This window comes from Triturus cristatus, chromosome 5_1, assembly GCF_964204655.1.
Source record: "Triturus cristatus chromosome 5_1, aTriCri1.1, whole genome shotgun sequence".
Taxonomy (NCBI): Eukaryota; Metazoa; Chordata; class Amphibia; order Caudata; family Salamandridae; genus Triturus; species Triturus cristatus.
In genome coordinates this window covers 912,965,366-912,982,040 of record NC_140587.1, presented here as the reverse complement: position 1 = coordinate 912,982,040, position 16,675 = coordinate 912,965,366, and the positions used below count along the sequence as shown (strand labels likewise).

Below are 16,675 nucleotides of genomic sequence, written 5' to 3'. Positions count from 1 at the left end.
ACACGCAATAATAATTTCCTTCATCACATATTTATTATCACACTTTTCTAGTGCTGGTTAATAGCTCCTTCTAAAGACCTACTGCATTCACCACAATGAACTTCCACCATTGATCAGTTTGATCATACTTTTTAGTCAGGTTGAGTAAGCCATTTGCTAAACACTTCAGTGAGACATTTGTTTATACTTCGTGTGCATAATATTTCATATATGCATTGGTTAGTACAGCTGCAAACAGCTATTCACAGAATATATTTTATAAACCAAGAAACCCCCAACTGAAGACAGAGCAATAGATTAGGTACAGCTGGGATTAATGAATTAGCACCAGTGACACACAGGACACTGAGCACCAAAAGGTAGGTAAAGGTCGGACTAAACAACAAGGCAGATCATAAAGGGGAAGTGGAGGAGGAAGGCTGGGCACTAGGGAGGAGAAACAAGGTGAGAATACCTACCTGTGGCACAGAAGGAGAGACTGAACACCTGAGATGAGAAGGAGAATGCAAACCTCATACACTCGGAAAGCTAGACAACAGCAGTATAAATGGTGAGTTGGAAAGCACAAGGCATTTGTCAGCAGAGTTTATAGGGTGTGATGAGCAGCAACAGGGATGGATGGAGGAAAGACAACTGGAGGGAAGAGAAGAATGAGGAGAGGTGGGTACAGAATGAGTAACAGGGTGTTTAAGCACCAACATCTGGGCAGTAGACCAAATGGGAGAATGGAATGAGCAACAATAAACTGTGACCCAGCTCCTTTGGCAGGGTGAGGGGCTAAGAGGGGTCTCTAGGAGGGAGATGCTGAAGGCCCAAGTTTGGAGAGGAAAGACTATGCAGCAATAAAGGAGGAGGGGAGAAGCACAAGAGGCATGAGACTCAGCACTATGTGAAAAGACACTGTATAAAGCCGGAGAAGAGCCTATGCAAGAGGAGTTAGCAGATTAATGAGAGACAGCTAACTATTAAACGATGGTGGTGAAACGGGCCTACTATGGCCGCTATGACATCATGGGCAAAATATACCTGCAATCCATTTAATTTCAAATGTCCATGATTTAGAAAACAAAAAAAAATAATTCCCGTAAAAATAGTTTTATTAACAACTTCCAAAGATAAGGAATTATATACTCACAACTTCCCAAAAATTCATCCTGTACCTAGACAGCAGTTTTAAATTGAGCCACAATTTAGGATAGCAACCAAATTCCATTTAGGTATTTGAAAGGGCCATGTTTAAGGCGTCCTTTCCAAATATCGAATCGGATTGGTATGTCTTAATGTTTTGCAACTGCCTTCCGGTCACAAAACATTAATCTTTTACCACCTCCTCAAAAGAGGTGCTAAAGTATTCGCAAACAGGGAGAGTGTCCCTTTGTGAATGTTTACAAAAACATTTTTTAATAGTAGGGAGTGGCAATTCCTGGAGTAAATCTTGGGGCGGACCTTGGAGTGCTTACTACCAAGGGATGTCCAACTAGGTTTCTTTGAGCTCTTCCTTTGGATGTTCAGATTTTTTATATGTTTACCTACTACTAAGGGAGAGAGGTGTTGACAAGCGGAGTGTGTATAGGGATATTTAATATTGTAGTGCTAGGTAGGTAGGATTCCAATATTTATCAAAAGGTGGGGGAAAAGAGACATCCCTTTATAACTACCTGCAAATGCAAAAATGCTACGACGTGACTACAAGTCTCAAGATAGCACTATTTTTAAAAAAACAAATAGCTTGAGAAAAGAGGAAGAGAAGCTGTGAAGTAGGCAGTGGTGGAAGGGTGAAATTCAACAGATGTGTCTGCTCGAAGTATTAATCTTGAAAAAACAATATTCTAATAAAAGTGGCCCTAAAGCACACAAGCCCAACCCAAACAAAGGCACATGAAAACCCTTGTTATACATATTTGTAGTCAGAGGGTAAAACCATATTATGTACCAACGCTATAAGAAATAGGCGCCATGTAATTTTAGCTGCTTAAGATCTGAGCAAATGACTAGACAAAGAATAATTAAATATGTGGTTGATAAAACGCCAAAAGCAGATTGCAGTAGCACTTGATTGTCTGCCCCCCAGCTGTCACAAAGAGAAAGACATTTACCAGGGGAGTTTTTCATGTTTTCCAGTAATAGGCTAAAATCAATTAACCCCTTCGCCGCGGCGGGAATTCCGCCGCGGCGCTGGGGTTGCGGGGGGGGGGGCAGCGCGGTGGCGCTGTGCTCATGACGGAGCCGCTCCGTCATGAAACCACGGTTGAGCTGTGCTCATGACGGAACGGTTCCGTCATGACTCCGCCCAGTTGCGTTGTCCCCCCGCACAGGCGGGGAAACAGCGCCGCGTGGGCGGAGCGGCCGCCAACGGTCGTGGCATGACGGAACCGTTCCGTCATGAGCACACGGCAACCGTGGCTCATGACGGAACGGTTCCGTCATGAGCGGGGAAGGGGTTAAAAGCAGGTTTGCTTTTGTAATCAACCAGTAATTATTAGAGGCAAGAGTGTAAACACAGGTTATTTGTTGCATTTTACAACTAAGAGATCACAGTGTTTGATGGATTAGAAGGTCTATATAATTAATTTTTACAATAATTTTGTAATCCATTATAATCACAATTTTTCATTATTGTTTGAGAGTTGAAAAATGAAATGAAATACCAGTATTTGTAAAGCACAAAGCTACCTCCGAAGTGGTGTCCCAGCAGTGGGGGCCCGCGGGAAGATTAAGCGAGCTATTGCCCAGTCACATGGTGCTGGGCAAACCTGCCGCCGGCACCAGGGATCGAACCATGAACCCCTTAGTTCAGAGGGAGGCACCCTGGCCGCTGCGCCACACCTCTTCCACAATGATTCAACTCGTCAAAAAATAAGTCTACCAACCTGATAATACGTAGGGACTCTACTGTCAAAATCTGTTTGAATATATTTGTGTCATGTTTGTTATCGATTAAGATTGATGCGAAATATCTATTCCTCACTCAGACCAAAGGGCTGCCGCATTGGGGAACTACCTTTTAAAGGACAATTTAGTCAACACCCATGACTCAGATGACAGACCTGACACTTTTATACTGATAAATTTGGGCGAAGGTGTGCCTCTATTATTCATTATGGATTGTTTCACAGGAACTGTTGGGATTATTTTTATTAAATAGTAACTTTCTAGCTGCAAAGTAGGGGGACCACAACCCTAGAATTCATTCTTTTGCGATACCTTACATAGCGATATGTTGCATACATGCAACTCGACCTCCCGCATAACAGCACTTCAGTAACATTCTACCTTGACTTTACTCCTCCTGTGCTGTAAGCCAGGCGGTGCTTTCAGGAATTTAACAAGCCGTTGCGTAAACCATTTATCAAGTACTTTGGCTATGCTCTTTTCAGCCAAGCTTAGACTAGGATGTATTGGAAGTGTGTTCTTCACTCAGCCAGAAGCAGCAATGGACTTCCCGGAGACACATGTGAGGTCCGGAAGGGAAGTTCACATGAATGGTGGCAGCCCCAGGACCAACTGAAGGGAGCGATGATGGAACTCTGCTTGCAATGACAATGAGATTGATATTGCTTTTTTACCGTTGTATACTTTGTACTCGGATTTATAGAGGTCAATGGCCCCACACTTGTTTTTGGGAGTCATTGGACGCCCATTTTTAGGTCTTGCCTGGCGTTAGCAGCGCGCATGCGCTGCACTCGCCATGCAAGGGCTTCTGGGAATCAATACGGTTCCAGAAGTCGTCTCTCTGCTCCGCCTGCAATTTTCATTCGTGTTCGTCGTTTGGCGTCATGGTTTATGCAAAACACTGTGTAATGATTGCACCGGAGACATTTTAATCCCTCCTGGTGGCCACTCTGTCCGCTTTTGGCCCTGCCCACCGGGATTGGATCTTTTACTTGCGGCGGGAGACAGTGTCTCTTAATTAGCTGCTAAGCACTTTTTTTTTGCTATTACCGCATTTATCTTCAACAATGGCTGACGTGCCTTCCATTTCTCTGGCGTGGCTTGTATTTTTTTTCTTTGACATTCAGCTCCAAGCGTGAGCACAATGCTTTCACTTCCGCGCTTACTGAAGCTTCCCCAGCCATCCACTGGTGAAACACTCTTCCGGACACCGTGCTTCATTTTTTTTACGGCTCAGGTTTTGTTTGCTTAATTTCATCGGCAGCCATCTGCCGTTAATCCTGTCCTTTGTTCTCGTGTTACTCTTTCCCTTTGCTGCTTTCTTCTTTGTCTTGTTAATATTGCGCTTTTGTAATGTTATCTTTTCAGGTCACGCTACATTGGTAAGAATGGCACACTTTTGTGTCTGCTACACTAGTTTAAAAAATGGTTTATATTATGCTTGTGCATGTCTGCTACGCTGGTAGTGCCGGGACGCATCCAGTCAGGCAGATGAGTTGCTTAAGAAGTGTCCCACAGGCCCGTTGCTGAGCCTCTCCGCCTCGTAAGCATTTCAGTGTGCTCTGGGGCTTGTAGTTCTCTGTTCCCTGCTCCTCTAGTTGCTTCCCCCTCCCCCCGCTTGTTGCAGTCAGCCATCTACAGTGATTTAGAACTGCAGAAACTGGCAAGATACAGACTTCTGTGGCACAGCAGAGTACTGTACCATGACTGTGCAGCATGTTGATCATACAGGCAAGGAAGGGTGTGAGGGTAAATGTATATGACATGGAATACACCACCTATTGCGCTTCTGGCACCTGAATAATGTAACTATTGATTGCCAAATAAATGGTACGCATTTTATAGTGCAATACACCTCGGCTGCGGGTTCCAAGTCCCACAGAGGGGCACGATTGACTCTTCTGAAGAGCGGTCAAGGCCGCTCAGTGATGTTCTACTCTGCCTCTTACTTCCCAACCCTACTGATGTAGAAAGCAGATTGTCTTTTTCACCCAGACTACAGCCTACAGATTTCCCAGTCTTCCCACTACTTTTGGGAGAAGGTACACCAGTTGGCAAAACAAGAAGGGATTGAAAACAGGGGTCTGCAAGGCCTTGTGGTGTTCTGCTATGTATGTCTCGCCGCTGCAGTTACTGACTGCCATGCCATGCCATCAGTGCACCACGCAGATATGTCTGCTGATGAACAGATGTCTCATGGAGGTTAAAGCTCAAAGGTCAGTTACTTATGCCCTAATAAGCATTTCCTTCTATGTCCTCCGGGTCAGACACCACATGGTTATTTTCTCTGACGTAAGACCCCTATTGTAATTTCCTGTGAAGTCATCACAGGGCCAACAGTCCAGTGACGTCATTTCCAATGACGTAATCATCATATTAGTCGGTGGATTTAAAACTTGAAAACCAGCTAAATTATTCTGGCCACACAACGGTGGCAAGTGTGCGACAATGGTACAGAGCTGTCAGAGCAAGCACTGACTGGCAGGGCTTGGGTTCATGCCTTCCATCCATCCTTGTCTGTCCTTACTTCTTTTGTAACCTTCCCGGATGCAATCACTCTCCGCGCCGTTGACCCAAGGAAGGCCCCGGGGGAGACACTTAACCTGGATCTGAGGCTAATTCGTGAGCACAGACAGCACTCTGCCCAGCCATACCCCTCCCCCTCTCCCACCCCCCACCCCCCACCCCCCGGGCCATCGCACCTGCTCTGGCCACAGGTCCATGGGGGTCACATAATCCTAAACAAACACACAGCATACTGACAACGGAGTGCATAATTCAGCAGTGGCATCCATGCATTATTCACAGGCAAGGGTAGCCTATACGGGGGGCAGCGAAATATATGGAATTATGGAAAGGGTTGATATATAGGAGAACTAGGGCAATGTGAAGACAAGGGGGTTAATGTGGTGGGAGAAAAAGAGAAGGAATAGAGAGACAGAAAGGGGAGTTGAGAGGCGAAAGAGGAGGAGGCATGCGAAAAAGAGGAAGAGGCCGAATGAGGTGCAGAAGGAAGGGAGAGAGAGGCAGAGTGGGAGAGGGGTACAGAAGCGATAAAGATACGGAGATCAGCGGGAGATACAGGGGTGGGGGGTGGGCAGAGAGGAAGGAGGCGCAGAAATAGGGGAGACTATAGACAGAAGTTGAAAGGGAGGGATAACTTGCTGGGTTGACATCGGTGGGCGAGAGGGTCAGGGTTTATGTTGGAAATGTTGCACAACATGGAAAATGTCATACCATATAGTAGATCACCACGACTACTCAACGACTGCTGTCAGTATTCTATAAATGAAGCATGCTTCTGTACCAGTTACTATTAAGATCAGATGGAATGTCTACGGGCTGAACAATGCTTGTAAGGCACACTAGGTCCCGACCTAACTTGACCGCCATGGAGCGGAAACTGTTTCTGCAGGGAAAAAAAGGCACACACCACCAGGCATGCAGGTTGTGTTTGCCACCAGGTGGGGACAACATACTTTGCATCGTATTTTACGAATTCCAGAGGGGTAGCCATATTGATAGACTGTGTCCTTCATGCTGCAGCAATGGCAGGCAGATTGGGGGGCAATGGGTATTGATCGTGGGACACACACAAGGAATACCTATTGTCTCACTTAACATACATGGCCCAAATGTAGACACCCCCGAGTTTTCTGACTACTTAATGGTCATCAAAAAAATCTTGCTAAATATTGGTTTCATAGTGCTACAGCTCTCACACATATAAGGGAGGAACAGATACTGGTTCGGCCAGAGTCTTTACCTATCGTAATAGCACGCAAACCCAGACATAGGTGCGATAAAATTGATGTAATAGAGACCACCACATGGGCTTGGTGGAAAACAGTAGGCTACTTAGAGGTGAAGAAACCTACTCCCCTTTTGTCCATACAGACGAAGCCTTTTCTTTCACTGTTACTTGAATGATCTACAGTTAGATTACTGCAGAAAATAGGCATTGCAGTGCTGGGCAACATGTTTCTGGAGGCGACCTTCGTGGGACTGCAAGCTTTTCAGGACAGAGGGTGGAATAATTCACTGGCGATGGCTACGACAGGGTGTTTCATGCTGAGTTTATCAGGGGCTCTAGAGAGGTGGCTATCTTGCTGCACAGGGAAATGCCGATGGCAGTGACAGGTTCAGCCTCCGATCCACAGGGGAAATATGTATAGGTAAAGGAGGTGATTGCAGGACAAACCCACAACTTCCTGAGCATTTATGTCCCCAAACGTTGCTGGGCGAGACCCTAGACTTCTTAACACAGTAATGGTTCCCCATGTGACTGCTCAAAGAACCCCACCACGAGCACAGGAGAGGGAGTCGCGGCCGGCAGCCTGGGCCTCGAGTATGGGACTGGGTGATGCTTGCCATGTGTGGCACCAGCAGAAGGAGACATATACGCACGTGTGCCACCCATAAAACTAGGTCGAGCATAGATTTGTTCTTTTTGCCTGCTGCAAACTTGTCAGCCACAAGTGGAGGATAGACATTGACCAGATGGATCTGAGACCACTCACTTGTAATGCTGCTTGTGGGTGGACCCCGTCCACAGGCCAGTTTAGAGGTTGGGAGCTAGACAGCTTTATAGAATTGAACAAGGGTTCAATGGAATTTCCAGGTATCCTAGGAGGGCTGGTAAAGCTTAAGTACGGGGGTGGCAAGGTCTCATTTCTGGGGTCTGGATTGTCTGTCGGGGCAACAGTTTGCAGACTTAGAGATGCGTATAGCTAGGTTGGATTGAAGGGGTGCAAAGGATGAACGGAAAGAGCGACAATTAGCCCTGGATCAGTTGGAGAGCGACAGTTATCTTTTGAAGAAGCTTGACAGTGTTGGATAGCCACACGGTAGGATTTGAGTGAGGATACAAGTCCAGCGAGTAGGTCTATTGGTTGGCTACTCAGGGTGCAGTGGAGCGAGTGATTTCAAGGGTGATGGAACAGAGAGCAGATGGAGCCCGAGAGTTCGCTATGGCTTTTGTAGACTATACTGGTTCCCTCTACACAAGATAGACGTGGTGCACCCCCTGATTAGACACTTGCCTCTCTTAATGCTGTCAACTACAGTAAGGAAGGAACTCTATCTACCCTTTACAGAAGATATGCAAACCAGCAAGACACCGGACCAGAAAGGTTCCCAATTGAATATTATCTGAAATCTATTATTGAATATGTTTAACAAGGTCTTTGATATCAGCAGTCTGCCAGGGGATTGGATTTAGCTACTACAGTAGTGCTTCCGAAGGCTGGGAGGAGCCCTGACCGCTGTGCCCCATATTGCCCTATCTCGCATTTTTAACGAAATAAAAATCCATGACATGATGCTAGTCTAATGGCTCCTACCGGTCCTCCTCTCATTAATAAATAAGGACACGTGTGGCTTTATGCCCAATTGTAGCACAGGACCTTGTATCTGGAGAGTTCAGGTAGCAGTGGCGTAAAAACAAATAGACTAAAGGGTGACAACGCCTTTTTTGCTAGACTTTGATAAGGCATTTGATACGCTGAACTGGAACTTTTTGTGGGAAGTACTCCACCAAATGGGATTCGGACACAGATTCACATCATGTATACAAGTATTATACAAGACTCCTAGGGACAAGGTGTGGGTCAATGATGCCTTGTTGGAAACATTCTCCACAAGTAGGGGCACCTGACGGGGGTGTCGTTTGTCGCCTCTTATTTGCTCTGGCAATAGAGCCGCTGGCGACCTGGGACAGATTTGAAGCTGAAGTTTAAGGGTTTCTTTGGGTAGAGAGGGATAGAGGCCCGGATAGCGCTATATGCGGATGATGTGCTGCAGTTTGTAGCTCGTCCCGGAATCCACGGGCCCCCGTAACCTTCAAATGCTCAATCTTTTTGGCCGGGCTTCGGGCCTGCAGATAAATTGGTCTAAATCCCTATTGGTGCCTCTCACTGGTGCTATCAATACCACACATTGGCGAACCAACATCACCGTCTATCGATTGAAAAGTACTTGGATATACACATGTCTCTGCTACCGGAACTGGCATGGTCTCTCAACCTGGCCCTCTTAACTAGAATGCAGGTAGATGTCAAGAAATGGGCCAGACACCCCCTTAATATCCTCAGCAGAGCAGTAATATTTAAAATTATGATTATGGTGCGCTTTCAATACGTGTTCCAGAATTTCCCCTATGTAATCCCGGGGAAGTGGTTTAGGACCCAGGGTACTGTGCACATTTATTTATGGGCTAACAAAGAGCCCTGCAGAGTGTTTGGGAAGTGTACCCAATCTACATTTGATGGCGGCCGTACACCTAAGGCTATACTACTGGGCTACGCAGCTCATCGTAATTCACTATTGGCTCCAGGGAAGGTGGAATGACCATGCCTTTCATTTAAAACTGTCCATTCTCGGGGGTTTATACCATTGGGAAGATACGATAGGTCCTGCCTCTCCCTGGGACACTCTCAGAGCAGATGAAAGTGATATTTCAGGTGTGGAGAGCTTCTCTGCACTGGACAAAGTGGGACAGAAAGATCATGCAGCAGACTCCCCTGTTGAGGACAATGGCTGGGCCAGAATTCACAGCTGGAAGGCTTCACTAAATGGGCCCTTATTGGTAATTCCCAATTAGGAGATGTCTGGCGAGGTACTCATATGTAGTCGTTCCAAGACTTCCATTTACATTAATCTCAGTTCTATAGACACCTACCGCGCCGACACACACGGTCGCCCTTGTGCACACTATAGAACACACGCCCTCTCCAGTGTTCAGCTCAATGGAAGCACGGCTGCTTCTGGAGTGTTAGGGAAAGGTGGTACCTCCCGTACATATAGATCATTAGTCATTAACTCAACTTATTTGTTCACTCCTTTGAGGACTAAATGGGAAGCGTGGTTAGGCCTACTGGAAACTGGGGAATGGAGCAAAGTCCCTAAGTAACCAAAGAAGCTGGAAAATTCCTCCAAGCTGCAGTTGATTCAACTCCATTATTTGAACACTGCATATGTGACCCCAGTTATGTTGTGGGGGCCCACAGGTGTTCCTTGTCCTCCTGTGCACACTGTGCTCATACATGCGGCAAGAGGCTGCTAACATAAACATAAGAAAATCCGGGGCAACGGTATAGTTTTTCTGGCCTGGATTAAACCTAAACATATAACTTTGTTTTATCTGTTATAAGCCAAACATGACTGTATATGCCGTACATGCTACTGTTTATTTTTTGATAATGTTAAAAATCAATACAATCGGACTCTTCATTATATTCTTTTAGTTATGTTGGGGTTTTGTTATTTTCTTTTGAAGGGCTAGACCCCCCGCGCCCCCACCCACTTTTGCGCCTCCTCTGTTCCGCACACCTCAGCAGACTCCGCTAGACCGGTTTCTGCACATAGGGCCCCATCCACCCTTGGGCATTATAGTTGCATATGTACGCCCAGCTCCCACAGTGCATCTAGATCCCAGTCAGCATACAGATGAGTGTTAGAATTCTAGCTCTGAATGTCAAGGGGCTTAACAACCCTACTAAGCGAAGCTATCCCGTCTTACTTAAAGAATTCAGAGGCACATATATGTTTACTGCAAGAGACCCATCTCCTGTGCAGCGACACTCACAGACTACGTTCCAAGGTCTTTCCACAGCAATATTTCTACTCCCTTCACACCAAGGCGGCTGGGTAGCCATCCTCATATCCCGCATCTTTACAGGGGTGGTGGGAGCAAAGGTGTCCGAGATCAGGGGGAGACTCCAGGCCCTCTCAGTGACCATCGGGCTGCACTCGTTCACTCTGGCTACTATCTATGCTCCTAATGAGGGCCAGGCGGTATTCCTTCACAGGGCAGCCGCAGATTTAACATCCTCCCTAGATCGACAACTACTTATAGAAGGAGACCTGAATATAATGTTTGACAGCCACTTAGACTCCTCAGCTCAGAGACAGGGTCAATCCGGGGCCTTGTCTGCGGATGGACAACGGTGGCTACACGACCTGGGGCTAGTAGATATCTGGCGTCACTTCCACCCTGGCACAGCCGACTACACCTTGTACTCCCACGCTCACAAGACATATGCCAGGTTGGACCATTTTCTTGGGTCACAGTCCCTTCTCTCTTCGGCACGAGACTTATCCATAGAACCAAGAGCGTTGTCTGACCATGCAGCAAAAACTATATCATTTTCATTTCCTCCCACACCTTGGCCATCATATTCTTGGAGGCTTAGTGGCACTCTCCTACACCATCCTGAGGTTGTCACACGCTTAACCAAAGCGCTCAAGGGCTTTTTATCTAAGACACCCAGGACAACTCTATAGTATCCTTATGGGAAACACTTAAACTAGTGTTAAGGATCAATCTGATCGCTACGTCCTCAGCAGATAACAGGGTGCGCAGGGAGAAGAGAGAAGAGCTCTCCAAGCAGGTCCTGGAACTCAAGAGATACATAAACTGACTGGAGCCCCACGGTTATGGAGACAGTTAGAAGCAGCACAAACCCAACTAGCTAGCTTAGACCTGGATAGGGCGGAGTACGCTGCCCAGCGCCTGAAATGCCTGTTCTATACAGGGGGATAGATGTGGTCGCCTGCTGGCCCAAAAGCTACGCGCTCAGCACCAGGCAGTGACAGTTCAAATGATCTGGGACACTCGGGGTGCCAAATGCACGCAAGAAGCGGATATATCCCGCGCATTTAGAGATTTCTATGCAGAGCTATACTAAGCGCAGCAAATCCCAGAGCAGAACTCCCACGCATACCAGCAGGGGATAAAGCACTCCGGCTTAACGACAGACAGGCTTCCTCTCTTGACAGCCCTATCCGGGTCAAAGAGGTCATATCAGCCTTAGCTCGGCTCAAGCTCCTTAAATCTCCAGGCCAGGATGGGTCCGCTGTTATTTTTTATAAAATATTCTGCTCCATCTTGGCTCCGGTACTGACCAGACTCTTTAATACTATCGGAGATACCTCCAAGATACTGCCGACAATGCTCCTAGCATCGGTCATAGTCATCCCCAAGCTTGGTAAGGACAGACAATACTGTGCTTCCTACAGGCCTATATCCCTGCTAAACATTGATCTTGAGATTTTCACCGGATCTTGGTGGACAGATTAGGGCCGTGAATAGACCCATATCAGGCAGGTTTTGTGGTGTCCAGGCAATGAGCGACAACACTAAGAGGTTACTCCACCTTCTGGACAAGGCACATCCCAGTCAGTGGAGTGGGTGGTGTCTGTTGATGCCGAAAAGGCATTCAACAGGGTGCACTGCCCCTTCCTAGAGGCCACACTGGAGTGCTTTGGGGTGAGGAGCCGATTCCAGAGATGGATATTCAGCAGCTACAGCCATCCCTCTGCCACAGTCCGGGTAAACGGCTTCACTTCCGAGTCTTTCCCAATAACAAGAGGCATGAGACAGGGCTGTCCGCTTTCCCCATTGCGGTTTGCCCTGTATATGGAGCTGTTGGCACAAAGGGTGCGGGATAATCAGCAGAATCGCTACACTGGAAACCCCTACGATGTCGGTGCCGGTTTTCCTCACGGAGCTGAAGTCATTTGCGAACGAGGAAGGCTTTCAAGTTAATGTGACCAAATCGCAAGCCCTAGGATTCTCCCTGAGCCCACAGACTGTCTCCATCCTCAACCAGGCCCTGTACGATGGGATCAGAGGGCATACCCAAACTAGGTATCAAACTGACTGTATCCACCTCAGAAACTGTCTCTCTGAATTACACTGAATTGCTGGCTCAAGTCAGTCGTGATTTGCACCACTGGCAGTCGTTTAGCCTTTTCCGGTTGGGTCGGGTGACAGCCCTCAAGATGAGCATACTACCTAAAATTTTATATTTATTCCAAATCCTGCCAATGGAAACCTCCCCCCCCCCCCCCCCCCCCCCGTCAGAAAAAAGCTGAGAAACTGGTCTAGTGCAGGTACATGGAACAAAGCCAGCCCTTTACTTCCCCTCAGGTGTGACGGAGGAAAGAAGTATTAGAAATGGAACATTTGTCTCGAAACAGAAGCATAGGTCTGGACTGAGAAGTTGTTCTTTACAGTAGTTAATTGGGGTGAGCCTATCGCGGGTTTATGACCAAATGAGATGTTTGAGGGATGATGGAGCTGAACACACAATATAATTCAAAAATGAACTGTGCTACTAAAAATAGTGTTGTTGATGAAATCCAAGTAATGAATGATTCGACTGAACAATACATATCGGGGCTACAATAATATAGGGGCTAATTATTCATTAAAGGCGGTGTTTATGCCAAGCATATTGGAGTTTATGGTTGGTCTATGAAGCAGAAATTAATTCTAGAGCCAACTTCAGTCTTTTAAAAATTAGACATAGGTTGGAACTCAAGTAGGGTAAAACCTGCTGTAAAGATCTGAGCAATTGTCTGAATCAATGTCATTGTAATTGCATGGACCCGACAATTTCACTCACTGTGAGAAGTAATGTTTACTGAAAGGTGCTTGAAGCCCACCCATTTGTTACTATTTGTTGGCCTATCTCTTATTTGCTGCCTCCTAATTGCCCAGAGCCTGTCTATGTCACACCCTGGTCTTTCATTTGGAGCATGGGTCAAGTACTGATTGATGTAGGTTTATTAGTGTCCTTCCACTGTCCATCCATTGCTGTATTTTTTTGGTATCTTATCGTTTGTGTTGGTTCTTCCCCTACCACCTGTTGCTTCTCCCCCTCCTACCCCATAGCCGGTGTCTGTGCTGCCCCCGCACACATGCCATAAGAAACAAAATGCACTATGACGGACCAGAACTGGCGATGTCATTGCGCTTTTATTTTATTTTTTTACTATCCCACTTTTCTTACCTAACCTTTTTTTAGGTCGAGCCTAGAGCAGCGTGCATGCGCTGCTTGCGAGACTTTTAGTAAGGGGCTTCAGAAAGCTCACCACACGCTTGTGCTTTTGTTTTCCCTCACAGGCGATTGGGCTTTGCGTGCATCTTTCCAAGAAAGACAGCACGCAATTGGGCAATGGCAGGTGCATGTCCCGCCTTTGCGCCGCCCACGGCCTATTGCTTGCGGTTACCCGCACGGGCAACATCTGTTGGCAATTATCGTGCCCAAACGCGTGCGCGATAATTGAAAACAGATGTTTTGCTGTGGCGCGCGCACCACTCACATGCTTGTTTTGGCTGCCGACGCCTCGTGTTTCCCCGCTGCTCGACTTCCGCATGCCGCCATACCCCAAGCACCCTCGGCAGGACGTCAGTAAAACGCCCATCATTTGTAGGTGTGTGTTAACACGCTGCAGTTGAGTTTTCAGTAAAGGTTGTTTGATAATTGACGCAGTACTATTATCTGTTTGTGGTTGTGTGGTGTTCGTCGCGGTCACCGGCTTCCACCAGAGGGCATGTGACCCTCCTTCCCTGGCCCCTTGGGTTTCGGGTAAGTAGCGTCACCCCTCTCCCGAAGCCCCCTAACAGTGACGGTTTTCTGGTCCATCTAGGACGACCAACAAGCAGCCTTAACACCCCACGCTGCTCTCCGTTATTTCAGTTGTACTGCACGGGACACCGGACCTTTAAGAATCGAAACATCGTTGAGTCGCGCCGCAGCCACCTCTGTGCTCTCGGAAGCAATTACTTGTGGAAAACAGGTAATTTGTTTCTGCTGCGGTAGACCAACAAGCCAAGCCTCCGTGTGAGGCAGCTAAAGATTTTAATCGTGCTCTGTTAACCCCCGCCCAGAAACCAGGCGGATTAAGCACTGCCACGGCCTGGGCACCGGTTGCGTCGAAGGTGCGATTCTGATGCCCACATGGGTGGGGGAGGGGTGAGGTGCCACAGCCCGAGCTCACCACTGCAGAATGAGAGGTTTTTTTGAGATGTCGACTTGGAGTCAAATCTGTGAATGGCATGCTAGCAGTGCTGCCCACACCAGGGGCGTAACTAGCAATAGTGCAGCAGGTGCAGTGGCACAGGGGCCAGTGGCACGAAGGGCTCCTAGTTGATTTATTGGGTGGGGGGGGGGCGTTTTCCTTGTGTGTATTTGAGCCGGTGGCACCGTTGCTTTGCTACTTGCCCTATCAAAATGGCTCTGAAGTACCAGCAGGCAGTGGAATAACCTGAATTAGTCACTGACAAAGTCGATAGGTCGCTACTATGTTTATCCCAAGAAGCTGTTGTGATTCACAATAGAAATAGGGGCGCGAAGGTGCCTAGATACAGTTTATAATTGGTATCATGGAACTGGGTTTGTGGGGAATGGCTCCTGCTCTCAAACGGTCTGATAACGTTGCACTTCTGTTTTATCCACTCTAGGGTCTAAGGATTTGTCCAAGTGAATAAGACTCCCGAAGGAACGTTGGGGTCGGGCGAACGAGAAGAGGCGTGCTGTGCTGATTGGCAAAGGTTCCCCATTACATCGTTAGTAAAGACGTAGCGACTCGAGAGGAATGTTTATATAGTAAACGCTTATGTTTTACTATATATCGCATGGCCGCATGCACTCTCCAGAAGGTTTGGTGCTTTGAAAACTGCACTTTCATTCTCAGTTGCACTAAAAGAGCCTTGCAGATGATGTCCACTTTTAATCTCTGACGTTTTAATGTCCTTCTACGGTTATACAAATGTCTGAAAGCTCTGGTGAACTGCCAATGCCCTTTTGCTTTTATTCTATAATTGCAATGGTTTTTAATAACCGTGCGAATAAAGATGCGACACATGAAAGTGTTTATTAAGGACCACCACAGAGCACATGCTAGAAGCTGAAGCAGGCTGGGTTCAAAGTGTCTCCCCAGCAGGGCTTTAAGTGGGATGAAAAAACTAGGGGGGCTCTCAAAGGGGTGTAGCTAATGTAATTAAGGATGTGGCATAAACACCTAAGCCAAAACACTGTGCTTAGCATAGTATGCCGTCCGACTTGTATTTTGCCGTTTCCGTCATTGTATCCAGATATATGATACAACAAGTAACAGGACTGCCCTGCCTCTGGTGGGCCCCAAGGGCAGTGGCGCGTGGGCTGGAATACAGACCATGATGGAGATGTAGTCAAACACTCCACCAACCACTTTGTTCACCTCAAGCGATCCAGGACTTCCGTTCAAGGCAGACGCGGAAACTAACGACATAATTTCAGCCTTGGCATAAGCGCGATTAATAAAAGAAACCGGCAAATCAAAATAAAAACAATCCCGTAAAGTGAGACTGAAAATTGCTAAATTTTTTTAAATAGACTGGAAGCTGTTACACACTTGCAGCTCGTCTACCAGCGCCAGGTATAGAATGATATTCGCGATGTAACGTTCACAGTTCGTTAATGACTCGAGAGAAGACGCATCTTTCTAGTGTGATAAAAATAGATGAGACGTAGTGCCTGCTGGAGGCGGAGCGAGCACACGTCACATGAGCGTCTCTACAGCGCCATCGTGGGCTTTTATTTCATTCCACTCCTCGGGCATGTGTTTAAAGTAAACAATGATATTGGATAACTAACTGCTCGTCGACAAGTGCAAGGTAAATGGTTTTATTTAGTTTTCACAGTCCTGTCATATGTCGAATTCCACTACACACCACCCCCACCTCACCACCCCAGTGTTTACCTTTGGGAGTCGCCGCTGCTTTAGGCCCATTTGGTATTTGACCTCCGTGCTGGAGGCCTCCCACCCTGCCTGCAGGTGAGCACTTTGCAATCAGTACAGTAAGAAGGATATTTGTAACTGGGCACTGTGACCCAACTCCCTACTTAACCGCTCTAGAACAGACCCCGCCATCGTGTCTGGAGCTACAATTGTCAAATATAAAAAATAAATTAAAAAAGCATTTGTATAGCCAACAGGTGTCGCCTTTGGGACC

The 16,675-nt window shown here is 47.0% G+C and overlaps 1 protein-coding gene across 1 annotated transcript in view; it reads right to left on the bottom strand.

Moving 5' to 3' along the window:
- CTDP1 (CTD phosphatase subunit 1) overlaps nt 1-16,675 on the bottom strand; it is a 646,418-nt gene that overhangs the window by 511,275 nt on the left and 118,468 nt on the right. The window lies entirely within an intron of this gene.